Here is a 27,516-nt window from a genome sequence, read left to right as displayed (position 1 = left end):
ATTAACTCATTCACCAGATGGGTTGGAATAATGCAGATGAACTCAGGGTCACAGGTGTCAGGATGGGGAGACTGTCTCAAAGCAGGGGAGGCTTTGCGCTTGGGAGTTTTGTTTTACTTCTTGACAATATTAAACCAACTAAGTAAGCATGAAAGAGAAGTATGAAAACAGCCCACTGGCTCAAGGTCAGAAGGAAAGCATGGGAGGCCTTAGAGAAACTGATATGTTCATAGGTGGTGAAGCTGAAGCCAGGTGGCAGCAAGTTCAGGTGGAAGTGGATGATGAGGAAATGGAGGTGGAAAGGTAGATTTCCCCCACTCTATACATTTTTTCATGAATAGATGTAGAAAATGAAATGATAATTAGACACTGAAGTGAGGTCAAGGAAGGAGTATTTTTTAAATAAGGAGACAACACTACAGACTGGCCACAAATTCCCTGAGATTGTGTCTAACCAGAGCTGTAGATATTAATATAAAATCAGCTCTCAGCTGGGCACAGTGGCTCGTGCTTATAATTCTAACATTTTGGGAGGCTGAGGTGGGCAGATCGCTTGAGCCCAGAAGCTCTAGACCAGCCTTGGCAACATGGTGAAACCTCATCTCTACAAAAAATACAAAAAATAGCTGGGTGTGGTGGCAGGTGCCTGTAGTCCCAGCTACTCAGGAGGCTTTAGTGGGAGGATCACCTGAGCCAGGAGGTCGAGGCTGCAGTGAGCCATGATCATGCCACTGCACTCCAAACTGGGTGGCAGAATGTCTCAAAACAAAAAAACAAACAAAAAATCAACTTTTAAGGACTGCTTCTATGACTTCTGTCATTAGGAAAATGTTCAGAAGTAATAGGAAGTATGAGAAACATGAAAATTTGTGCAGAAAAGGAGGAATCATAGAAATAAAACTTTAGACTGTTGTGCAAAAGGGCACATTGCATATGCTTAAAGTTAAAAGGGAGGAACGAGGGGAATGTGATCAGATTAAAATAGAAAAGCCATTAAAAATTTTACATACGAAGCTTAAAGGCAAACTCAGAGATCGTAGTAACCACAGCAGGCATAGTCAGCACTCAGTAGGTGTTTACTCTGTGTAGGATGATGGTACTGTAGAAGCAAAGGCCCTACTGAGGGATCCAAAGCACAGGTGGAGACACTGACTTTTTCATCACAGCTCAGAGTTTTGATAAAGAATAGAGATGGATTTATTTACTAACTCAAGAAACACTGCTAAACACTAGGTGTACAGAGATGAATTTAATACGGCTCCTTCCCTCAAGGAGCTCCTGATCCAATAGAACAAGCAGACACTAGAGTCCAATGAGACATTAGCTACCAAGAGCAAGGGCAAGAAACATTAGATGTAGGGGTCCACCCTGATATAGTTTGGATCTGTGTTCCTGCCCAAATTTTGTGTTGAATTGTAATCTCCAATGTTGGAGGTGGAGCCTGGTGGGAGGTGACGATCATGCGTGCAGATTTCTCATGAATGGTTTAGCAGCATCTCCTTTGTTCTGTCCTTGGAACAATGAGTTATCTGTCAGATCTGGTTGTTAAAGAGTGTGTGGCACCTCCCCCTCGCTCTCTTCCTCCTGCTACTACCATGTGAGATATCTGCTCCTACTTTGCCTTCTTCCATGATTGGAAACTTCCTGAGGCCACCCCAGAGTCAGAAGCCACTACGCTTCCTGTACAGCTTGCAGAACCGTGAGTCAATTAAACCTTTTTTCTCTATAAATTGCCCAGTCTCAGGTATTTCCTGATAGCAATGTGAGAGTGGACTAATACTCACCCAGTAGACTCCCCAGAGCCTCCGGTCTTCTAGCCCTCTTTTATCAGGAAAGGATGCTGGATCAATCCTGCTGCTATTTGGCATTCTGGGCACTGTGCTGCTGTGAAGATGCCTCTAACACCTCCCCACCCTAGTGAGATCGTCATCATTGATTGCTGCAATTGCATCCCCGCTGTCAACACCACTTCCACCACAGGTGACCAGTCTTGCCAGATGGACCTTGCTGTTATTACCAACAATTTTGAGGGGTCTATACCTCACCAATGTTGGAGCTCTCTTATTGGTGTCCACAGTGGTTGTCTGGCTCCTAAAGATTTTGTGTGTGTGTGTAATTCTCTCTCAAAGCAACTTGAAATACCTCTAGTGTGTTCAACTTCGAATGAGTTTTGTAATCACCTGGTAGATGGGATTAAGAAACACACATACACATATTCTCACTCCTTTACTCATTAATCTGGGTTTCAGTGTTCTGATCCCTGAGCATCAATCCCCAGCTCCTCCATGTCAAATCCAGTCCAGAGTCCTCAAGGCAGCCAGGCAGACTTGGCTTTCCCCAGAGACCCCAGGCCTATGTGCTTTGCCCTTTTATTATGTAAGAAGGAGAAGCACCTAAAATGTGAGCGTTAGTGAATGAAAGGTGATCGTGTGATGGTACCTCCAAACTTAACACCAGCAAAAGAGAGGAAATAAAAGTTAAGTTCTCCACATGTCCTTTTCACTAGAGAATCCCAAATCACTGTGACTCAGCACCTGTACTTTGTGGTCATTTGTACCTGACACTAATTCTATTGTGACTCAGACGTTGCTCCAAACAAGTTTCCTTGTCACATCTCACCACTGTTGTTAGGAAAACGCGTTCAAGGCAGGGGAATTTATTTGTTATGCTAGAAGCAAAGAGGGAGAGAGAGACAGTGCACAGCAGAAGCAGGTAGTCATCCAGTAGAGATCAAAGTTCCCTTGGAAAGGGATTTTGTCATTGGTGCACACTCCCTTATTTAAGCTTTTGCTGATTCATCGTGCACTCGTCAAAGCTGCACTGAGCTAATATTTAGAAATTCATTTGCTATAGAAGCAAACTCCAACATCAAATCCTTAAGTATGTGACTTGATCTATTCGTACCTGGGTGTATACTTAGTCCTGAGTCTAGGCACATACACCCACCTACACACAGCAGTGCTGAAAAAGCATGACTGTAAAAAACTGGGTTGATAACTGGACAATGAAGTGAGGTCAATGAAGGGTTATTTTATACAAGAAATAACATACAGATTGGCCACAAGTCCCCTCTGCATTGACACTCATATGTATACATACACATTCTCACATGAAAACTCTTTTAAAAAAACTTTAAACGAGGGAAATTGTTGAAATTTGAACTAAGATGATAGTGAACAAAAAGCCCACAGAATATTAATAATTACCTTATTTTTCTTTCTTATTATTCAAAGTATATGCTCTAAAACTGTACCGAGGTACACCAAGTGCACAAATAGTAGTATGGAGTTGATGGTTTTTTTCCATATACATGTACCTATGTAACCACCATCTAATTCAGGATAGAGGATATCTCTGATCTCTTAGCTGGAGAAAACCACCTCATGCCACTTTCCAGTAAATATCTCCCCATAGAGATAATAGTATTCTGACCTCAATCACCATAATTCATTTAGTCTGTTCTTGAAATGTATATCATTTAAATCATATAGTAAGATACATATATTTAATTTTTAAAAATACATTCAAAAGGTACAAAAGCCATGCCTCACTCCTGGCTCTGATCTACAGCCACCTGGTTTCTCTACCCAAAGGCAACCAATGATATTACCTCTCTTCTTTTTTTTTTTTTAGATGGGGTCTCTCCCTGTTGCCCAGGCTGGAGTGCAGCGGTGCAATCATAGCTCACTGCAGCCTCACGTTCCTGGGCTCAAGCCATCCTACTGCCTCAGCCTCCTGAGTAGCAGGGACTGCAGGTACACACCACCACAACCAGCTAATTTTTAACTTTTTTATTTGGACAAAGTCTCACTTTGCCGCCCAGCCTGGGTATCACCTTTTTGTTCATCTCTACAGAAATATTTACTCATATACACAAAAATGCATATGCATATACATAGTTTTCTTCTCTTGAAATCACTTTTGCAAAAATTATAACAATGAGGAGATTATTACAGTGAATGAGATCTGAACTAACCAACCCCCATCTAGCCTTTAACCTCCAAACTGGCCTTAATTATTCCTGGGTTTATGCCAAGATAACTTTGGGAGACATTTAGTTTAGAGTTTAAATGGTAATAGCGCTTCCCCAAAATTATACCACTTTGTAAAGCTAATGAAAGCTAATCCATCCACCAGGTTATTAGGATGAGAGGACCCTGAATTCTGCTAAGGTGTAGACTTGAACGATTACCAGCCATTACTCTGGAGGTCTCAAAAATTGCAGCTCCCCTAATTACGCCCGCCGATAACATCACTATTATAGAACCTAAGATTGGCCTTTTGAGATGTCTTTTCAGGTTTCTGCATTTCTGACGACCAATGAACCAACATCTCCACCCAGGCCCGCCACACCCCACTAGCCAGTCCTGTGGCCCTACCCAGAAGCAGACTCCCTGGCCCCCCAAACCACCCTTGAAAAACTCCAGCCTCCAAATTTTCAGGGAGATTGATTTGAGTAATAATTCCATCTCCCACGTGGCGTGGCTGGCCTTGTGTCAATTAAATTTTATTGCAATGACTTGGCCTTGGTGGATTGATTTTGTCTGTGCAGTGGGCAGGAAGAACCTATTGGGTGGTTACACTCTCACCCAAGTTTGGAACACTACTGAAAACTTAAAAAATTAGCTGGGTGGGTGTGGTGGTGTGCTCCTGTAGTCCCAGCTACTTGGGAGGCAGAGGCAGGAGGATCCCTTGAGCCCAGCAGGTCGAGGCTACAGTAAGCTATGACTGTGCACTGCAATCTAGCCTGGGCAACAAAGTGAGGCCCTGTCTATAAATAAATAAATGTAAATAAATGAGAAAAAAAGGTAGTGACATACTATAGCATTTAGGAATATGTTTAGCTACAAATAACAGAAACTCAAAAACAGTAGCTTAAACAGTAAGTTTGCCCCACGAATCAAGAAGTCTGGGGCAGTCCAAGGAGGTTCAACAGGCTGCTGTTTCTGTTTTTTTACCTCCACCACCCTTAGAATGAGGCTTTTGTCTTAATGCTTATTACTTCTTTGTTGCAAGATAGCTGCTGCATCTCCAGGTATTACATCTGTATTCAAGACAGGGAGAAGAAAGGGGGAGTTGGGAAGGGGAGAGACCTGTGTTAGGAAACCGAAAGCTTTCACAGAAACCCTCTGTTTCTACCTCATGGGACACTCCTGAATTATACGGCCCCTCCAGCTGCACAACACTGTGGTGAAGCAAATATTTTTAGTTTAGGCTTTATTTTTTAGAAAGAAAGGGGAAGAGAATTGGCATGAGCAGATATAAGGATAGCCTCAGCCTCACATGATATTATGACTGTATTATTTGTTAAATATTGAGAAAGTTATGGAATACTGAGAAATTTTAGTTTTGGATAAATACCCATTCACATTAATTTTTGCTGTCCTTACTACTACTTTGAGAAAAAAGGTAAACTAAAGAACTTCTAAAATTTCTTCTCATATTGTTGTTGTACACAATAAATCCACAATTGCAAAGTATAAAAACAAAATAAAGTATGAAAACAGAAAAGTTTATGTAACTGATTTTGTGACAAAAACCTGATGTGACCCAAGGAGAGGCTATTTGAAGTCTTCATTCATATGATTTAGTGTGAATTGTTTATATGTTGCAGAAATATTCATGTTTGATTAAATAGTACTGCCCCAGACCCTACTTGGGATATTACATAATAAATAGGATCTCCTAACTTTGAAAAGTTCTGGATTCTCAAACACCTCTAAACCCAATGGTTTAAATAGGGAATTGTAGAACTATAGTTAGAAAGATGACCTCAATGTAAATATACAATTTGGCAGAAAGTTTAGGGGAATCATCTAAACAACTAAATGAATGCAGGCAGAAATGAAAAAAGAAATCCTGAAACTTTAAGAATCTGAGATAATATCAGATAGATATGTTGCTTAAATTTGACTAATTTAAACCATTTTTATGCATTAGTCACTCAGTATGAAGACATCAAAAATTCTTCTTAAATTCTAAACACTACATACATTTGAATGCTGAGCTAGTCCCAGGACTCATCCCAAAAATATCACTGACCAGTATGATTTAATTTTAGTATTTGCCCCCTTGGGGCATCCTTGATGCAGGATATCACAAGGGTAGAAGGTAAAGGAGCTGCACAAAACATCTTTGCTCTTGTTTGTTACTCTGAGATGACCCTCTACCTGAAAATATCTAAGCAGATACTTTTCTCAGCTTTGCAATGCAAATGATATTTAACAGTTCCCTAGGAATGTTTTATGTGTGCTTATCAAATTTCGGGTAAACACATTTATTTATATGATAAATATGATAGCCAAAAGATTCCATGTATTATCTTTTCAATACTCATGTTATACTGTACAGGCACTGTATTATACAAATACTGTATAATATAGTATTGTAAGGTACAAAAATACAATAAACTAACCGTACTTCAGCTCTGCAGGGTTGCTGTGGGAGAGCTCTGCAGGGTTGCTGCATAAGCCCCAGGTAAGTGATTAAGTCAGACAATAACTACATCAGTGCTTCTCAAATTTTCATGTGCCTGCAGATTATGGGTTGGGGGTGGGGAGTTGTTAATATGCATTCTGACTTAGTAGGCCTGGTGTCAGGCCAGAGATTCTGCATTTCTACCAAGCTTTCAGGTGATACAGATGCTGACTGGTGGACCACACTTTGAGTAGCAAGATGCTAAAGCTTCTTATAACTCTAAATTTTCAAAATCCTTTATAAAAGGATAGCTATAATATATATGTGAAATGGACTATGGAAACATAAAATAATAAAAGCTTACTATTGTTAGTTACTTGGGAAGAAAACATACATCTCAGGATATACAAACTCTTAGGGGAACGCCATGTGATTTAGAAATCTACCCAGCTTGCCAAGAGGATAATAAAGAATGTAATTGAGGTGTGGGTGAAAACCTCCAAAGACTAGAAACCTTTGCTCTGACATGCACCCTGAACATGGTTGTTTTCTAAGCCAAGAATTTACTAAAAGGTAATTAAGCCCAACCTTGAGAAAAGATGTGTTTTCAAGAGACTCTTGAACTCTCAGCCTCAAGTGGAGTTAGGCAATTCTGGGGAAACCAGTTAACATCCTGGGCCTATTATTTGCAAGGAACATTTAGGTCCCCCAAACAAACAAGATGTTAGCTAAATAATAGGCCATAAAAGTAGAGCAAAGTGGAGAACTCCAAAATAACCAAGGACAAAAAAGAAATTCAGAGAGTCAACAATTTGTACAAGGGCTATTATCCTAGACTCAATTTGTGTTTCTTACATAGCCAAAGTAATCTTCTCCAAACAAAAATTTTTATATGCTACCCTGCTATAAAATTATCTAAGGCTCACAGCAGTACCTACAGAGAAATAGAAATACTGATGTAGAATCCTATGAGGTTTTCCAAAAACATACAATTGTGTAACCACAATCACAATCAAGATATCGAACAGTTCTATCTATCTCAAAAATCCTCCCCTTCTCCTAAGTAGCCAATCCTTTCTGTACCACTCCCACAACCCCTGCCCCAGTCCCTGGCAACCAAACATCTATATTCTGTTCCTATCATTATTCCTACTCTAGAAGGTCATTGCTGTCATTATTCCTACTCTAGAAGGTCAAATGGAATCATGTAGAGTGTCGCCTTTCGAGTTGGCTTCTTGGACTTCACACAATGCATTTGAGATTCACCAATGCTGTGGCATGCATCAGGAGTTTGTTCCTTTTTATTACTGTAATCCATTGAGATGCCACACTGAGCCATATTGGAGCCCAAAGCAGAAAAACAAAAAACAAAAATTGCACCCCTCTATACATGTTTTTTTATGTATTTTGTGGATATTTAAACACTAAAGTAATAAAAATATTGAAAAAATTTAAAAATACATATTATTAAAACCCACAATATTATGTTCAATGTAAAGATTTTATTCACAACAAAACAATTCATCATAATCTTACTTTCCTGGCTTTAATGGAAGCAAACTCCTCCATAATATTTTCAAAATCTACTTTTTGCTTATCTTACATTATTTTATGGGGCACCACTGTGATTGCTGTTAAAAAAAATTCTCAAGGCCACTTCCAAATTTGGATAAGATTGCACCAAGTAAAGTACTTGCATCCATTTTAGAAAATCTGAACCTTATACTGATTTTATATTACAAATCATTGAAATTGTACACTGCTTAAAACTATTTCAGATGAAATTTCTACAGAAATTAAATTGTCAGTATATTTAAGAGTCAAGTGGATGACTGCTTCTTGTACATCAAATGTAATCATAGAAAATAACTACAAATTCAAAATGTTCCAGCCTGGTCAATGTGGTGAAACCCTGTCTCTACCAAAAAATACAAAAATTAGTTGGGCATGGTGGCACAGGGCTGTAATCCCAGCTAACTAAGGAGGCTGAGGTGGGAGAATCACTTGAACCCAGAAGGTGGAGGCTGCAGTGAGCCAAAATCGTGCACTCCAGCCTGGGCAACAGAGTGAGACCCTGTCTCAAAAAAAAAAAAAATCAAAATATTAAGATGCTTTACCTGCTTTTTCACATTTTCATTTAAATATGAAATTAAGATAGCTATAGTCTCCAGAATTTTGTTTGACATGCACTTTTCCCATAATAATATCTCCATGCAGTGATTTACAGATTTCCAATTTTTAAATTTTTTCTTTTTCATTCATTTACAAATTTTGGAGATATATTCATCCTTGCTAAGACCTTTTTATTAATCAAATATTTTTTCAAAGTGTTTTTTCTTATTTATTATAAGCAAAAAGATAGGTCTTCTATTAAGCATACAACTTTATATATAGTAATTTTTTTAAAAAATAGAGCTTTATTAATTTTTTCCACTAGCTTAAAACATTATTCCATACAGATGTTTCATTAAAATGTATAATCTATTGCACCAAGATACTTTCAATTATAGCATCATGTATTCTGTCATTTGATATTACATCTTTTAATATTTGATAAATGTCTTTAATTTACATACAAAATGTCTTGATTCCATTTGATCTTGATGCCCATCAGGTATCCACAATGTAATTCTTAGAACAGACATATAATATTACATCTGTCTATTGAATTCTCCAAAAAATGTATATATCCTCTGTACAATACTAAAAATGGTTACCATATTTCTATTCACAGAAGCAATGTTTTCATGTATTAAATCAAGACTATGAGCTGAGTACGTCACATGTTTGACATAATCATTTTTGATGGAAATAATGGCCACACACCTTTGTATACACAAGCCATATTTGCTCTATTATCATTTCCCAGGCAATTAGCATTTTGATGTCAATATTATCTGTTTCCAATTCATTAATAATTTCACGAGGTAGATCATATCTAGTTTTTTCTTTCACATTTCAATAAAGTCAGTATAACTTTTTTCTGTTGATATGACATCACTCTCAATGTGAACATACTTAATAATGTTACATACTTGTTCACAATGGGCTACATCTGGTATATAATAAAAATCAAGGTATTTTGCTTCTTCTTTTTTTTTTTTAATTGAGACAGTCTTGCTCTGTTGCCCAGGCTGGAGTGCAGTGGTGTGTTCTCGGCTCACTGCAACCTCTGTCTCCAGGGTGCAAGTGATTCCCTCGCCTCAGCCTCCCGAGTAGCTGGGACTACAGGTGCATGCCACCACACCCGGCTAATTTTTTTGTATTTTTAGTAGAGACAGGGTTTCACCACATTGGCCATGCTGGTCTCGAACTCCTGACGTCAAGTGATCCACCTGCCTCAGACTCCCAAAGTGCTGGGATTACAGGCATGAGCCACCACGCCGGCTTGCTCACATACTTATTTCAAGTTTTTGAAATGTCTAACATTTCCCTTTCTTCATTTTTGTCTTCACAATTCAAAACAGATTCTTTGGTTAACTCTGAATTTGATAATTGTTCTATTCTAATAATGTCAACATTAGACACGTAATCATGTTCAGTGGTTTAAGTACTGTGTTTTCTAGCCAAACTTGTAACTGCCCCACATAATTTTGATCCATTTCAGTATGGATGTTTTTTTCCTGAACATTGCACAACTTGGCCTTCTAGATGCTGCATTTCTAGGAAAAACATTTTAGTACATATTTAAATTCTATTTATTTTTTATCAATGCAAGGTTTCTTTCCAGGAATATAATATATAGCAAATTTATTGTAAGTTATATAAATTAATTTTCATATATTGTAGTATCTAATTATCAAATAGGTGTTCATAAAAGTTTGTATCAAAAATATAAAAAAAAAAGGCTAGGTATGATGGATAACACCTGTAATCCCTACACTTTGGGAGGCTGAGGCGAGTGGATTGCTTGAGCTCAGCAGTTCAAAACCAGCCTGAGCAACATGGTGAAATCCCATCTCTACAAAAAATACAAAAATTAGCTGAGTGGGTGGCATGCATCTGTAGTCCCAGCTACTCAGGAGGCTGAGGCAGGAGGATCACCTGAGTCCAGGAAGTCAAGGCTGCAGTGAGTCCTGCTGGCACCACTGCACTCCAGCCAGAGTGATAGAGTGAGACTCTGTCAAAAAAAGTCTGTCTCAAAAAAATAAAATAAAACAAAATAATAAAAAAGTTTAAAACTCCCTTGTGTACTGTTGATGGTAATAAAAAACTGTGCAATTACTATGGAAAACATTATGGTTGTTTCTCAAAAAATCACAAATAGAATTATTATATTATCCAGCAATTCTACTTCTGGATATTTACCCAAAAGAACTAAAAGCAGAGTCTCAAAGACAGATTTGTATATCCATGTTCATAGCAGCATTATTCATAATGCATCTAATAGGTACGCAGGGCTATCACACTGTGGTTTTAATTTGTATTTCTCTAATGATTATGATTTATCTATGTTGTGTTTTATTCCATGTGCCAATTAAAAAGAACACGGTATATGTACATGTGCTGAGAAAGAAATAACTTTTAAAAGTAAGTTGCAAACATCATATAGTATGATCTTTTTCATGTAAATAAATATATGTACACATGATTGAAAGTTTGGGGAAGACTACATAAGAAATTTTCTTCGAGAAAGTAACGTCAGAAAGACCCTTGCAGACATTGGCTTAGGCAAAGACTTCATGACCAAGAACCCAAAAGCAAATGCAACAAAAACAAAGATAAATAGATGGGACTTAATTAAACTAAAAAGCTTCTGCACAGCAAAAGAAATAATCATCAGAGTAAACAGACAACCCATAGAGTGGGAGAAAATCTTCACAAACTACACATCTGACAAAGGACCAATATACAGAATCTACAAGGATCTCAAACAAATCAGCAAGAAAAAAATGAACAATCCCATCAAAAGTGGGCTAAAGACATGAATAGACAATTCTTAAAAGAAGATATACAAATGGTCAAGAAACACATGAAAAAAATGCTCAACATTGCTAATTATCAGGGAAATGCAAATCAAAACCACAATATGATACCATTTTACTCCTGCAAGAATGACCATAGTCAAAAAATAGTAGATGTTGGCGGGGATGTGGTGAAAAGGAAATACTTCTGCACTGCTGGTGGGAATGTAAACCAGCACAACCACTATGGAAAACAGCATGGAGATTCCTTAAAGAACTAAAAGTAGAACTATTATTTGATCCAGCAATCCCACTACTGCGTATCTACCCGGAGGAAAAGAAGTCATTATACAAAAAACATACTGGTACATGCATGTTTATAGCAGTACAATTCGCAATTGCAAAAATATGGAACCAGCCCAAATGCCCATAAATCAATGAGTGGATAAAGAAAATATGGCATACATATATATACACATACATATATATATACCATGAAATACTACTCAGCCATAAAAAGGAACGAAATAATGGCATTCACAGCAGCCTGGATGGAATTGGAGACCATTATTCTGAGTGAAGTAACTCAGGAATGGGAAACCAAATATCGTTTGTTCTCACTTATAAGTGGGAGCTAAAGCTATGAGGATGCAAAGGCATAAGAATGATACAATGGACTTTGGTGACTCAGGGGGAAAAGACAGAAGGAGGGTGAGGGACAAAAAACTACACATCACGTAGAGTGTACATGGCTCGGGTGATAGGTGTACCAAAATCTCAGACATCACCACTAAAGAACTTGTCCATGTAAACAAACCACTTGTTCCTCAAAAACCTATTGAAATAAAAAATTAAAAAAAAATTATTCTAATGGAAAAAGAAAAAAGAAAGAAAAAATTTCTTCTAGAGTAACAAGAGACAACTTTCATTTAATAACTTTGGTACTGTCTGAATTTTTTAAAGTATGTGTTACTTCAATGGGCAAAAACTATTTAAAAAAATTAATAAATAAAATCCATGCCTCTTATGGGAAAATAATATAAAAATCCATCCAGAAACACAGCTCAGCAGATTCTTCATCTCCAGAGCTCCGATCGGTCACATTCCTAACACAGAATTTTAGGCATGCAGAGGCACAGAACAGATAGACGATGGGATCTAAAGAAATCCCTGTGCTGACTGTGGATAGCTTAGCAGCCTAGGAGGAAAAATGCCTCCAAGATGTGTCAAAGCAACATCGCCTGGGTTAAGACAAGATGGGCAAAGGTAAAGGGCTCTGACAACTAAATCTGTCCCTTTTTATCCAGAAAAGTTGAAGCACATCTGTATGTGGGGGAGAAGGGTACAATGGAATAGGAGACAGAGGGAATACACAGAACCTCATGCAATTCTTAGGTCTGCCTCCTCTCCTGTTACTCCCCTCTCTCTCACTCCACTCCAGCCGTACTAGCCTCCTTACTGTTCTTTGGCCCCTCTAGCTTCCCTCCCTGCCTGAGGCCTTTGCATCAGCTGTTCCCTCTGCTGGGAATGGCTGAATTTCCTTACCTCCTTCAAATCCTTGCTTAATCCCTCCTTCTCAAAGAGACCTAAACACCCTGGCCACCTTCTTTAATATAATCTTCTGACCATGCACCTAACCTCACATCCCTGATCCCCTGCTCTAATCTGTCTTTTTCATAACGTTTATCACCTTCTGACTTTCTATACAGTTATTTATTGTGCATATTGTGTGCCTCCCCTTCCTAAAATGTAAGCTCCACAAGGGCAGGCATGTTTGTTTGTTATAGTCAGTGATGTATCCTAAGCACCTAGAACAGTATTTGCCTAATGGTGAGTGCTCAATGAACATTTGCTGAAAAATGAACGAATGAATGCCAAGCATTCATAAGCCCACAAAAAAAATCGCTGTGTCATTCTACACCTTCACTGTAGCCTAATGCTTCATGCTCCAAAAAGAAAGAAGAGGAGTCATTTTCTCTGTTTCCTGTGCTCCACCTCCCGCACATTTCCCACTCTCCTATCCGCTGTCTTTTCCCCGACTTTTTTGTCTAGCAACAAGAACTCCCTGCCTAGTGGAAGTCGGCATTTTTTTCTCAATTTACTTCTAAATATTAGTGCTTTTGTTTACCCTGTGAAGCAGATGGTAACAGTTAATGTAATAACCAGACTGTCTCCTTTCTCTTGTTTGACACAGTAGATGTCATGAACCATATTTTGCTTTGGTTATATTTATTAAATAGAAGACAGGATCTGCTACATGGTCAACATTAGGTCTGGACACTGCTTTTATATTGTTAACACTGTGTTTACTTTCATATATTTACATCATTTGGAAACATTTGCCCCAGTTCCAGCAATAAAGGCAAAGAGATAAGGATCCAAATGAAAGAAAGAGGGTAAAAACCAGCCCATCTGTCAAATGGCAGAAAAAGGACAGAGCTACAGGTTAGATATTAACAGAATCTTCCTCTAGAGTAAAATCACTAGTAAAAAAAAAAAAAAGAAAGAAAGAAAAAGAAAATGCTAAAGCATTTAAATAATCCTATCATGTAAACTGACAACAAAAAACTGTATCTGAATTCATGTAGCAGCATTTAAAATTCAGTTGTGGCCAGGTGTGGTGGCTCACCACTGTAATCTGAACACTTTGGCAGGTTGAGGCAGGAGGATTGCTTGAGCCCAGGAGTTCAAGACCAGGCTGGGCAACATAGTGAGACCCTGTCTCTATTTTTAGAAAATAAAGGCCAGGTGCGGTGGCTCATGCCTGTAATCCCAGCAGATTGGGAAGCCAAGGTGGGCAGATCACAAGGCCAGGAGTTCGAGACCAGCCTGACCAACATGGTGAAACCCTGTCTCTACTAAAAACACAAAAATTAGCCAAGTGTGATGGCATGTGCCAGCTACTCAGGAGGCTGAGGCAGGAGAATCGCTTGAACTGGGGAAGCAGAGGTTGCAGTGAGCTGAGATCACGCCACTGTACTCCAGCCTGGGCAACAGAGCAAGACTCTGTCTCAAAAAAAAAAAAAAAAAAAAAACAAATTAAATTAAATTGAGTTGCATCCTGTTGAGTATTGTGGTATTGACTTTAGGATTTGATTCAACTAAGAAATAAACCAATTCCATTTTCTGAAACCTAAAATCATAAGCTATTAAGTAAGCAAAGAACACAAAAAACACAGAGTGGAGAATAATCCTGTTACACTCACTTTCAGGCCTAAAGATAAAATTTGATTTAGGGAGAACAGAGGCTGAGTGAGCTCCACAGGGTACCAAGAAGTTATTGGAAGAACTGTGTCAGCCAGTTAAAATGTGGGCAGATTGCCCAGCTAACGAGAAGGGATCGTGCTTTGTTCTTCAAATCAGTAAACAAATCAAATAAAGGACAGAACAACTTAAAATCGTATATTCCGTTCCCCCATCCATTCATCCATCCACCTATCCCAACATTGGATACCTACTTAAAGGCCCACAAAATGAGCCTGAAGTCATCGAAAAAGAAAAAAGAAAGAAACAACTCCTGGCACAGAGTTTCCAGCCAAGTAAGAAAGATTTGTCAGAGAAAGTTTCACTAAAATGCAGCCAGGGCTGAGAATCATTGGCTTGTTTGCAACCCCTGGGTCAAAGTGAAAGAAAGAGGGAACACATCAATTGAGATTTCTGTGGCATTCTTAGTTAGTCATGTCTATTTATTTACAGAGCCTTCATACATATTTTTTTATATTTTAACCAAATTACTATTTTTTGGCTAGTTTACAAATGTACCATTGGCAAAATAAAGGAGGTTATATCTTTTTTTCCTTTATATTTTCTTTTCTGAAGCAATTAGGATCTTCAACCTTGGGTCTGAATTGCAACAATACTGGAAAAGTGAAGAAACTATTCCATTTATTAAATGCCAGTTTAATAGGTCAGAAAGCTTATGTTCAAAAGCTGATTCAATGTAACCTCCTGACAATTGTAGCAAAAAAAAAAAAAAAAATTCTTTCTGGCTGGTCGCAGTGGCTTATGCCTGTAATCCCAACAGTTTGGGAGGCCAAGGCAGGCAGATGACTTGAGGTCAGGAGTTTGAGACCAGCCTGGTCAACAAGGCAAAACCCCATCTCTATTAAAAATACAAAAATTAGCCAGGCATGGTGGCACGCACCTGTAATCCCAGCTACTCGGGTGGCTGAGACACGAGAATCACCTGAACCCAGAAGGCAGAGGTTGAAGTGAGCCAAGGTCACACCATTGCACTCCAGCCTGGGTGACAGAGGAAGACTCTATCTCAAAACAAAATCAAAACCAAAACCAAAAAAAAAAAAAGCATTTTTTCTTTACCTTTTTGGTCCTATTTAGTCTAGAAAAACTTATGGAAATTCCAATAAAGATGCATGATTCTGGGTATTTGTGACATATTAACCAACTAATTGTTAAATAATGAATTAATTAAGCCAATTTAAATAATCAATTATGAAATAATTAACCATAGGGGCCATTAAAAATGACTCAGTCATTTTTATCTATAGGGAAGTGAGTGAGCTCAGCAAGACACTATGGCACACATGAGAGAGATCAAAGTGACAAGTGCAGTATCTGAAAAGTCTCAAAGATGCAAGAAAGTTAGTAGACAATATTTAGGCTGGTTAATTTATACATAAAACTGTATGAGGTGCTTTTCTGCTGTAGAATCTACAAGCAAGTAAGGAAAGCGTTATTGCAGTGCTTTACCTAAGACTTCCCCTTATTTGTAGTTAAACTGCCTGGAACTTCCTGGAAAATAGGAACTTGATCGAATCTCTACATTTGAAATGGATGGATGAGCAAGCTCGTGGAGGATTTGCAATAAAATCCGAGGTCTTCTTATTGTGATGGACTCTGTAGCCCTGCTGCATGACCAGGTCCTTCTCAGCTCCATCTCACTGACTAGCCTTCTTTCACACTGCCATTCTGCCATTCCTCCCATCTGGACTGTATCCAATTCTAGCCCACTTGGCAGGGGAGGAGAAAGGGGGCTTCCTGAATGCTGATCCTCCCAAATGCAGTTTCTCAATCTCAGCACCATTGCCATTTGGGGCCTAAAAATTATTTGCACAGGGGGCTGTTCTGTGCAATGTAAGAAGTTTAGCAACATCTCTGACCTCTATCTCTATCTTGTCTATCTAACATACTCTATTGGAAGCACATTGAGGACTGCAACTGTGGGTACTTTATTTCTTGGCAACCTATCTCTAACCCCAGGCATCTTTGTTCTATTTGTGTAACTTTTATCCAAATTTCCTGAATTACATCGAGCTACCTTTTCAGGACAAACTTTCCCCTAAGATCCACCCATTTTACTATGGCTCAAACGCTCTCTTAATTATTTCTAGCTTTCTCTCTATGTTAATAACCATAGTCTATCTAATCACACAGACCAGCCCAAACCATAACAACAAATCTAACATCAAAACTACCTAAAAACTCCCATGCTGCCCCTTATCCAGTTATCAGACAAATGCTAGCTCCATGGGCCTGATTTGAGGTAGAATTCCCCTCTGGAGAGTAGAATATTGAGCGCTGAGGCAAAGTCTGAGCTGGGGTCAACTTGAGGAAAAGGCATGTAGAGTATCTGGAGAGAGAAGGAAGAATAGGGTTTATGGCTGGGGGCAGTGGCTCACGTCTGTAATCCCAGCACTTTGGGAGGCCAAGGCAGGTGGATCACTTAAATCCAGGAGTTCGAGACCAGACTGGACAACATGGTGAAACCCCGTCTCTACAAAAAATACAAAAATTAATCAGGTGTGGTGGCACATGCACCTGTAATCCCAGCTACTTGGGAGGCTGAGATGGGAGAATCACTTGAGCTCAGAAGGTGGAGGTTGCAATGAGCGAGGATTGTACCACTGCACTCCAAACCTGAGTGACACAGTGAGACCTAGTCTCAAAAAAAAAAAAAAAAAGAATAGGGATATGATTAGAAATTGCTAAATCACAACCCCAAGTATCCATTCCCTGCTTTCTCCCCTTCTCCCATCTGTTCTAAAGGCCCCAGCCAGTAGATAATGACAATATCTGTGGGAAAGTCTTCAAAACATACACCAGAGCCATGAAAATAGTTAAATATAGCCATAACTATTCCTACATGTCTAAAAAATCCAGTTCATATCAAAATCGAGGTCGACAACCTCAGACTGTCCTGACTTAATGGTTCTGGCACACTGTGTTTCAGTAAACTATTCCTTGTATTTAATTTCACTAGGTGGGGCTGATATAAGTTAGTAAAAATTTAAGGCCTTTTATTATTGAGCTACATGTGAATGCCAGTCAAAAAGAACCTGTTGACACACCTGGCTTACTAGGCTAAAGAACAAAGAAAAGAAATCACTGTCTTGGCTTCCAGTTGACTTTTACTCTGTAGCTCCAGTGTTAGCACATTTTTCTATAAGAAACAAGATAATAAATATGTTTCAGCATTGAGGTCCACATATAGTCTCTGTTCCTTCTCTTTCTCCTTCTGTTTCTTCTTCCGTTTTTGTCTTAGACCTTTCAAAAATATAAAAACCATTATTAGCGCCTAGTCCCACAGGCCATGGTGTGATGACCTTGCCCCAAACTAACAACTTTCAAATATCTGAGTAATGGTCTTCAAACTGACAATTCAAATCAAAGCCCATTTATTTTATTTGGGATATTATGCTCATTGGTAAAATCTCAATTATTCCTGGATAAGATTTCTAGCACTTATGAAAACTATTAAGTTATTGTTTGAGCTTACACTTAAGCTCACTCAAGTTATTCATCGAGTTTATATTTAAGATTTATACATTTTGTGATATGAAAGTTTGCATCAATTTTTAAAGTTTTAAAACATTATTAATGTGTATTTATTCGCTATCTGTGTCTACATTGCTTACCTTTTTATTTCTAGAATGATGCCCAGCACAGAGGTAGGGACTCATTCATTGTGTGTAATAGAAAGAAGAGAGAGATAGGAGGATAGGTGGTAGTGGAGAAGAGGCAAAGAAGAAATTACATACAATAATCCAGGGCTGTAAACTAAGATGGGTCACAATTGAATAACAGGTTCTCTTTTTTTAGACGACATTACACTCTTGTTGCCCAGGCTGAAGTGCAATGGCGCAACCTCGGCTCACCACAACCTCTGCCTCCCGGGTTCAAGCAAATCTCTGGCCTCAGCCTCCCGAGTAGCTGGGATTACAGGCATGCACCACCATGACTGGCTAATTTTGTATTTTTAGTAGAGACAGGGTTTCTTCATGTTGATCAGGCTGGTCTTGAACTCCCGACCTCAGCTGATCTGCCCGTCTCAGCTTCCCAAAGTGCTGGGATTACAGGCGTGAGCCACCGTGCCTGGCTGAAAGACAGATTTCTTGAAAGACATCTGTTACACAGACAAAATGAGGAACCTCTGGATGCCTGGTTCCAACAAACACATAAAATTGGTCCATGAGAATCACAGACTTGCTTTATCTATGGTTAGAAAACCTTGCAGGTCATCTAGTGCAGCACAAAGCAGTGATCCCTCACAGGTATATCAGAAGTGTGACTTGGGAAGTTACGACCAACTAGTCTACAAAGCCAAGAGAGAGTTCCAAAATTTCAATTTGGTCCCATTTCTATAGGCATTATAGCCCTATGGGGTACCATAAAATCTGAAGCACTTCAGAGTTGTATGTAAAAGACATTTATTTACAAACCATAAGAGTCAAGGAAAGAGAGATGGTCTGTGTAGAGAATTAGAAGTTTGTGAGGCTAAGTGGTTACCAATCTCTGGAAATCACGAAGTTTATGGCAAAGTTGCAAGAATCAGGTTTTGTGTGTCCCATCAAGGTTGTCAGAAAGAAAACAGTAAGCCTCCTGGCTGAAATTGCCAGTCATTACACAACTTCAGGCAAGTAACCTCCACATTGTGTGAAACAATGAAATTTGTTCCTTTATGGTAAGTACCTTTCAATTCCAGTAAAATTCAAAATCAAGCATTAAAATGCTCAAGATAATTAAAGTTATAACATTTCTCTATTGATACTAGAGAATACGTGCAAAATTTAGTGTTTGCTCTATTGGGAATGTTTAGGATAATTAAGTCTGTCAGAGTGTCAACCTTCTAATTACAATTTAAAGCCTGGGAGTGGTGGCTCACGCCTGTAATCCCAGCACTTTGGGAAGCCAAGGCAGGCAGATCACTGGAGGTCAGGAGTTCGAGACCAACCTGGCCAACATGGCAAACCCTGTCTCCATTAAAAATACAAAAATTAGTTAGGCATGGTGGTGTGTGGCTGTAATCCCAGCTACTCGGGAGGCTGAGGCAGGAGGATCGCTTGAACCCAGGAGGTGGAGGTGGCAGTCAGCCAAGATTGTGCCACTGCACTCCAGCCTGGGCAACAGAGTGAGACTCTGTCTCAAAATAATAATAATAGTTTAAATGTATAATTGAGTACTCAGTATAACTTATTATTTTTGGTTGAAATCATCTGTTTGGAGAAGAGTTTTAGAATATTTAAAAAGTTACATGTTCTGAAATAAAATATCCATTAAATGGCTTAACAGTAAACTAGAGATTGCATAAGGAAAGTCAGTGATCTTGAAGACAAATCAAAAGAAATTATCTGCTATGATCTAAATGTTTGTGTCCCTCTATAATTTCTGTGTTGAAATCTAATCCTCAATGTGATGGTATTAAGAAGTGAGGCCTACGGGAGGTTATTATGTCATGAAGGCTCTGCCTTCATCAGTGAGATTTGTGCCTTCATAAAAGAGGCTTGAAGATGCAGCTGGAAGGCAATATCTATGAAGAATGGGGCCCTCTCCAGACACCAAATCTGCTGGCTCCTTGATCTTGGACTTCCCAGATTCCAGACTGGGAGCAATAAATTTCCATTGTTTATAAATTACCTAGTCTAAGGTATTTTGTTACAGTGTAGCAGCTGAAATAGACTAAAACTCATCCAATCTGAAGAACAAGAGAAAAAAATTGTTAATGAATAGAGTTTTGGGGACCTGTGCAACAATACCAAATGCTCTAACATATGTATACTAGGAGTGCCAGAAGGAGAAGAGAAAGAAACCAGAGCATAAAAAAAGATTTGAAGGAAAGAAGAATGACATTTTCCCAAATTTAGTTTTAGAGTTCCAAGAAGCTCAGTGAAATCCATGCAATGTAACACTACGAAAAACATACATAGACATTTCATAGCCAAAATGCAGAAAACCCAAGATGATGATATAGTTTGGATATTTGTCCCTGCTCAAACCTCATGTTGATTTGTAATCCCCAATGCTGGAGGTGGAGCCTGGTGAGAGGTGTTTGGGTCATGGGGGTGGATCCCTCATGGCTAGGTGCTATCTTTGCAATAGTGAATTCTAACAAGAGCTAGTCATTTAAAAGTGTGTGGCACCTCCCCTCACCATCTTGCTCCTGCTCTGGCAATGTGATATGCCTGCTGTCCCTTCATCTTCTGCCATGATTGTAAGCTTCCTGAGGCATCTCCAGAAGCCAAGCAGATACTAACACCATGCTTCCTTTAAAGGCTGCAGAACTTTGAGCCAATTAAATCCCTTTTCTTTATAAATTACCCAGTCTCAAGTATTTCTTTATAGCAATACAAGAAAGGCCTTACACAGTCGAAGAGAAAAATCTTAAGAGAAGCCAAAGGAAAAGATACATTACATTCAGGGGAACTATAACACATACTCAAACTGACTTCTCAGTGAAAACAATGGAGAAAAGCAGTCAGAAAATGAACATTTAAAGTGCCACAAGAGGCCAGCCACAGTGGCTCACACCTGTAATCCCAGCATTTTGGGAGGCAGAGGTGGGCAGATCACGAGGTCAGGAGTTCAAGACCAGCCTGTCCAACACAGTGAAACTCTGTCTCTACTAAAAATACACAAATTAGCCGGGTGTCATGGCATGTGCCTATAGTACCAGCTACTCAGGAGGCTGCGGCAGGAGAATCACTTGAACCCAGGAGGCAGAGGTTGCAGTGAGCTGAGACCACGCCATTGCACTCCAGCCTGGGTGACAGAGTGAGACACTGTCTTAAATAAATAAATAAAGTGCCACAAGAAAGAAAAAAAACCTATCAACCCAAAATTGTACGTTCAAAAAAATTACCATTGCAAAAGAAGAATAAAATAAAGACATTTTGAAACAAATGAAAGATGAAAGAATTTGTTGTCAGCAGACCTGCACTATAAGAAATGCTAAAGAAATTCTCTAGGCTGAAAGAAAAATAAAAAATAAAATTATGATTTCCCAAAATTCATGTTGAACCCCCAACAGCCCATACCTCAGAATGTGACCGAATTTGGAGACAGAGCCTTTAAAGAGGTGATTAAGTTAAAACAAGGCCATTAGGGCAGGTCCCTAATCCAGTTTCACTGGAGTCCTTATAAGAAGAGAAAACACAAAGATACCAGGACACATGCACCTACAGAAAGGGCTGTGTGAGTGAGGACACAGCAAAGAGGCAGCCATCTGCAAGCCAAGGAGAGGGGCCTCAGAAGAAACTAAACCTGCTGACACCTTGAGCTTGGATTTCCAGCCTTCAGACTGTGAGAAATAAGTTTCTGTTGTTTGCCACCCAGTCTGTGGAACTTTGTTACAGCAGCCCTAGCAAACTAATACAGACAGCCAGTGGTTGTCAGGTCAACTCACCAAATCAGACATTTTGTAAGAAAAAAATCCGATTTCATTTATCATTTTGACCTGACTTTTTAATACATGTCCTCAAGACGACCATCTCTGTATTCTAATCCTATGGCTAACAGACACCAGCTTCTCCCCAGGGGAAGACAAGGGGCTGCCTCCCTCAACCCCTCCTCCAGCATCTGCTCTGCTCTCACTGGATGCTCCGTTAGGAAAAAGTCATTCTTTCACAGTAAAAATGGACAAAGAAGGAAGGTCATTAAATGAAAATTATCTCATACCCACTTCTCCAATGCTCTATAGGAAATCAGAAAATTTGAATATGGGCCGAAAGACCCTATGTTTAATGGTACTCCATTAACAGAAATACGTAGGGAAAGATATGTGCCATGCTTATAGTGCCTTTCCTAAAGGAAACTCCTCCAACATCAACTTTTCAAAGCGTCCCATTGTTGGTAACCTAGAGGTTTTTATGGCCCAGGACAAAATGCCATAGTAAGATTCAAAGTGAATTATTGGTGTGAGTTTTTAAAAAATGCAAAGGACAACTGAGAAAGAGAAAGTAAGAAAGGAGGACAGACTAATACTGATACCTTGACCCTAGTGACCCAGGTCTCAGAGGATCAAATGCGGAGAGGAGATACGTATAGAATTTTAGAGAATGTGGTGTATCTAGGCCTACAGTCACATTTTATAAAAGTGGAAGCTGGAGGCCAGAGAAATTAAGTGGCCATCCAAGGTCACACAGCCAATGGCAGAATTGGGCCTAAACCCATGTCCCTAAACACCCAGTGTCCATTTCACAGTACCAAAAATGTGACAGTGAACTCAAGGATAGGATAATGGTGTGCTATGAAAAGTAGCTAGATACAGTTTTCTGTGACACTGACTTGACTCCAGGAATGGAAATATTTAGCATCTAATGAATATGCGAAGAAATTGTAATGAATGACAATAATCTGATTTTACTGTGATGCATTTTAATATAATGAAATAAAATTAAGTAATAATGCTTTAGAAAGAAAAGAGTTCTTTATTCAATGTTTTATTTCATCTGTTAATGGAAGGCTATTTTTCAGACTGAAAATAAAAGTCCAATAGAGTAATAAACTAATTATAGATTCCTTTTGATGTCACAGAGTAGTACCTGCAGAAGTATTGACAGAGAAGAGAACCCAGCTGGGGGCTGGTTAGAGGAAGTAGATCAAAGCTGCGTGCACCTGATTAGCACCTCAAGCTCTAAAAATGTTAAAGAACCGTACAGAATGAATGGTGCTTAAAACCAGACATAGGCAAGCAGGAAAACCATGCAGATCAAGGGGTCAGATTTGGCATAAACTTCTGGAAAAGTGGGGCAGTGATAAAGCACAGATCAGACAGACTGAGCCTAACAACCTTACCGCCTAGATAAAGATAAATTAGAAATGAGCTCTTTCTAGAATCAGCAGCTCAGTCTAAAACACTCATTACCTGTTGTCATGAGTCTAGAGATCTTTATAAATTATTTCTTTTACAAAGGCATTTTTTATATTTGTTTATATGGTAGTATTTGTTTATATGGTAGTGAATGTGAGATTTGAAAGGAGAAGTAATGATTTAAATTTACTTAGTGCTTTACACTTAAATACATTTTATAGAGAGGGCACTGGAGCTCAGAAATGTCAAGCGGTTATATAACATGTAAAGCACCCAGAGACAAATGAGTCTCTTTAAGGTGGAATCTGAAGCAGGCAGGGTCAGGGATCATTGTTGGTACTACTGCATATAGTTGTATGAGTCTGTCTTATGGTGAGTCCCTCCAAGGCAGAGCTTCAAACAATCAGTTTGGGACCCTTTGAACACCCTTCAGAAATGTGTCTTAGAACCCTCACAGGGGTAGGGAGTGGGGGGGACAGAGCATTTATCATTTATCTACTGGTCTCTTTCTCTCCCATTGGTCAAGGCTTCCCTCATAGAGCATTATTAACTCCACCCTCCTGCATCCTTCTCTCCCTGCACATCCTGCATGTTAATCTTGCACATGTGTGGATGCCAAGAAGGTTTCCACGGATTAGACCATGGAGGGATCACAAAAGTACCAAAACAGAAAGTGAGAGACCTAGAGCGGTAGGTGAGCTACTATTCAGGGGCACCTGTGTGAGACTGATTGACATCAGCATAGAGCTGATCACTGCAGCTGTGGCTGGAATAAGATGTGAGGTCAAAATAATTGAAGTGATACACAGTCAGTGTCCACTCCCCTGGGCATGCAGTCAAGGTGATGAGCAGAGCTGGAATTCATTCTGTGCTCTGTTTTCCATGCCATGCCGCTGGTGCAGGCTGCGTCTACCTGAAGGAAGTGGCTCACTTCTCTCATATATTCAAAGATGCCATATGAGTTAGCAAAAGCCCTGGTTTTTCTTTACTGGTTGTTGCATATTGGGCCACAATCTTAATTCTAATGTTCAAAAATCTAAAACAACACCTAAACTCCAGATTTTTAAGGAAATAAAACAATTGGTTGGAATGGCTGAATGACACCTTGTGAGATTTATGCAGTAAATGAATATGTACACAAGATTCTAAAGGACATGGACTATGTTTTTGTACCATCTCTGACTTCTCTTCCGTAAAGTTCTTAGTGGGGTGAAGGAACTAGCTAGGTTCCAGTTTGGTTCTCTACGTGACTCATGACACGTATACTCCACTCAATCATTTAGATGTCTGCTTCTTGCTTCGAGATCCTTAGGAGTGATTTCAGAATGTTTGCTTTGCTTATTAGCTTGTTCACATGCATTCCTTTAAGACTAAGTTTTTAATCAGCTGATTAGGATGAAAGGCTTTGCCCATTATTGGCTGCAAAATCCTAGTCATGGATGTAAATTGCTGATCTCTGCCACTGAATCTGTGGGAACTGGAGTCATGGTTTCCTTTTTGAAAATTATCATCTTGCCTGCTGTGGTGACTAAGTGTGTGTGTGGTTTTAAACCTATTTTAGTTGTTAGGAGCCACTTCCCACTTGAAATGAAAGCTGGAAATAAATTCTCATTTGACCGTGTTACTAAACATTCTTTTCCCCTTCTTACTTCCCGCCCTCATGCCAACAGTTGCTTAGGAATTGGGACTAGTCTGTTTCCTCACCCAACATGGTGTAAGTTGCCACATATTGTCCCAAGTGATAGAGATAATAATAGTTGAGACAAGAACTAGAATCTAGGTTTTTCTGATTCCACATAAAATATTCTTTCAACTATACTTCTTGCCTATAGTGATTGTCAGTGAGGTACTTCATCATAATTCCAATTTTTCAACAGTTTTAAGTTTAAAATATTATTTTCTTGAAATAATTTTTAAAGTCTAATAATAATAATAAACTGGCCAGGCATGGTAGCTTACACCTATAATCCCAGCACTTTGGGAGGCCAAGGCAGGAGGATCATTTAAGCCCAGGAGGTCGAGACCTGCCTGGGCACGTGTGGTGGTACACACCTATAGTCCCAGCTACTTGGGAGGCTGAGGTGGGAGGATCTCTTGAGCCCAGTAGGTCGAGGCTGCAGTGAGCAGTGATTGCACCACTGTACTCCAGCCTGGGCAACAAAGTGAGACCCTGTCTCAAAAAAATAGAAGAAATTAAAAAAAAAATTGCCAGGCTTGGTGGGGGGCAGAGGGGTGGGCACATGTAATCCCAGCTATTTGGAAGGCTGAGGTGGGAGGATTGCTTGAGCCCCCAAGCTTGAGACCAGCCTAGGCAACATAGCTAGATGCCATCTCAAAAAAATAATAATAAATAAAAATTTTTAAAAACTAACCAAAATAGTAAAATGTAATCACAATTTTATAAATGCAGAAACTAAGAGGAAAGCTAACATTTGTTGAGCATCTACTATTTGACAGATCCAGTGGATACTTTATCTTATATAATCCTCGCTATACTAGAGGGTATTCATTATTAGGTAAGAATTTTTTCTCTGCACTTTACAGAACAGAGACTAAGGCTGAGAGGAGACAAGTAATTACAGTACAGAGTAGAGTCAGAAATGCTATTCACATTTGTCCGACTCGGAAGATGATGTTATTTTCAATACATGTTAACTTATGAGGTAATGTACCCAGCCATTTTTAAAGACTTAGTAATAATGGTAACACTTGATATTGTCATGTTCCTTTTTCATTCACCAAACAAGATCACATGTATCAGTGCATTGCATAGTGAAGATATTAAACTTAAACACAAGCCCATTATTCTAAGTCCAAAGTGCCTTCCACTTCACCACTCAAAAAATCAGAATGTCTAGAAAGACTCTATAGTCACAATCTGACTGGTAGGGGAAGAGTGTGTGTGTGTGGTGGGGAATGAAGAGAAGCTGGTTAATGGGTACAAACATAAAGATAAATAGAAGGAATACTCTAATGTCTGATAGCAGAGTAGGCTGACCATAGTTAACAGCAATGTATTATATATTTCAAAATAGCTAGAAAAGAGGACTTGAAGTGTTCCCAACACACAGAAATTATTAATACTATATCAGTCTGTTCTCATGCTGATAATAAAGACAAACCCAAGACTGGATAATTTATAAAGGAAAGAGGTTTAATTGACTCACAGTTCAGCATGCCTGGGGAGGCCTCAGGAAACTTCCAATCATGGCAGAAGTGGAAGCAAACATGTCCTTTTTCACATGGCGGCAGAAAAAGAAGAATGAGTGCCTAGAAAAGGGGGAAGCGCCTTAACAAGCCATCAGATCTCAGGAGAACTAACTTATTATCACAAGAACAGGATGGGAGAAACCGCACCTGTGATTCAATTATCTCCGCCTGGTCCCTCCCACAACACATAGGGATTATGGGAACTACAAGTCAAGATGAGATTTGGATGGGGATACAGCCAAACCATATCAATACTCAAGGTGATGGATACCTGACTTGATCATTGCAATTCTACACATGTAACAAAATTTCACACGTACCCCATAAATATGTACAGGCATTAGGTATCAATTTAAAAATCTGGCTTGTAAATATATTTCAATATGAAGAAGTTTTACAAAGCTAGTTGTTGGTTGGTACCACTACAGCAAGTTACAGCCATTTCTTCATATAGCTCATACATAATTTTACTACTTAACAGATGTACAGTTGGGATATTTATTACCCAATTTTGAAAACCCTGAAAAGTAGCAGGGGTTATTGGAAATCTACTCTTCTTAAAACCATGCAAAATAGAACTTAAAATCAGAATTATGAATGCTTTAAATTTTGTTGCGATTGTCAGCAAGAAAATGTCACAAAGATGAAGTTGAATGATGCAGCAGTTCAGTTTCTTCTTGTCTTCCCTCGGTTGTGGAGTGTTTGGTCTCATTATTTAATGTTTTCCAATTTGGGGAACTATTGAAAGAGAATGAAATCTGTAGCTAAAATAGCCTATAAACATATCCAGGATTTAATAAATTGGGCAGCGAAGTGAATCTATAGGTAACAGCAGAAACTTCTCTTTTACAACTTTCTCAATTACTTCTGGTTACAGGCATTCACTTATCCATTCAAAATATTAAAGTGCAGGCCGGCGCAGTGGCTCATGCCTGTAAT

The 27,516-nt window shown here is 39.0% G+C and overlaps 1 long non-coding RNA gene across 1 annotated transcript in view; it reads left to right on the top strand.

Annotated features, from left to right (window-relative positions):
* The first annotated feature begins 1,605 nt into the window (after positions 1–1,605).
* LOC116459713 (uncharacterized) overlaps positions 1,606–27,516 on the top strand; it is a 54,189-nt gene continuing 28,278 nt past the window's right edge. The window contains exon 1 of the long non-coding RNA XR_004245657.2: positions 1,606–1,699. This is a non-coding gene — a long non-coding RNA (uncharacterized LOC116459713). The remainder of the gene's footprint in view (positions 1,700–27,516) is intronic.

The sequence above is a fragment of the Hylobates moloch genome, unplaced genomic scaffold (genome assembly GCF_009828535.3).
Source record: "Hylobates moloch isolate HMO894 unplaced genomic scaffold, HMol_V3 SCAFFOLD_20, whole genome shotgun sequence".
In the NCBI taxonomy this organism is placed as follows: Eukaryota; Metazoa; Chordata; class Mammalia; order Primates; family Hylobatidae; genus Hylobates; species Hylobates moloch.
The sequence above is the reverse complement of the archived record's forward strand: the minus strand, read 5'-3'. Positions and strand labels throughout refer to the sequence as shown.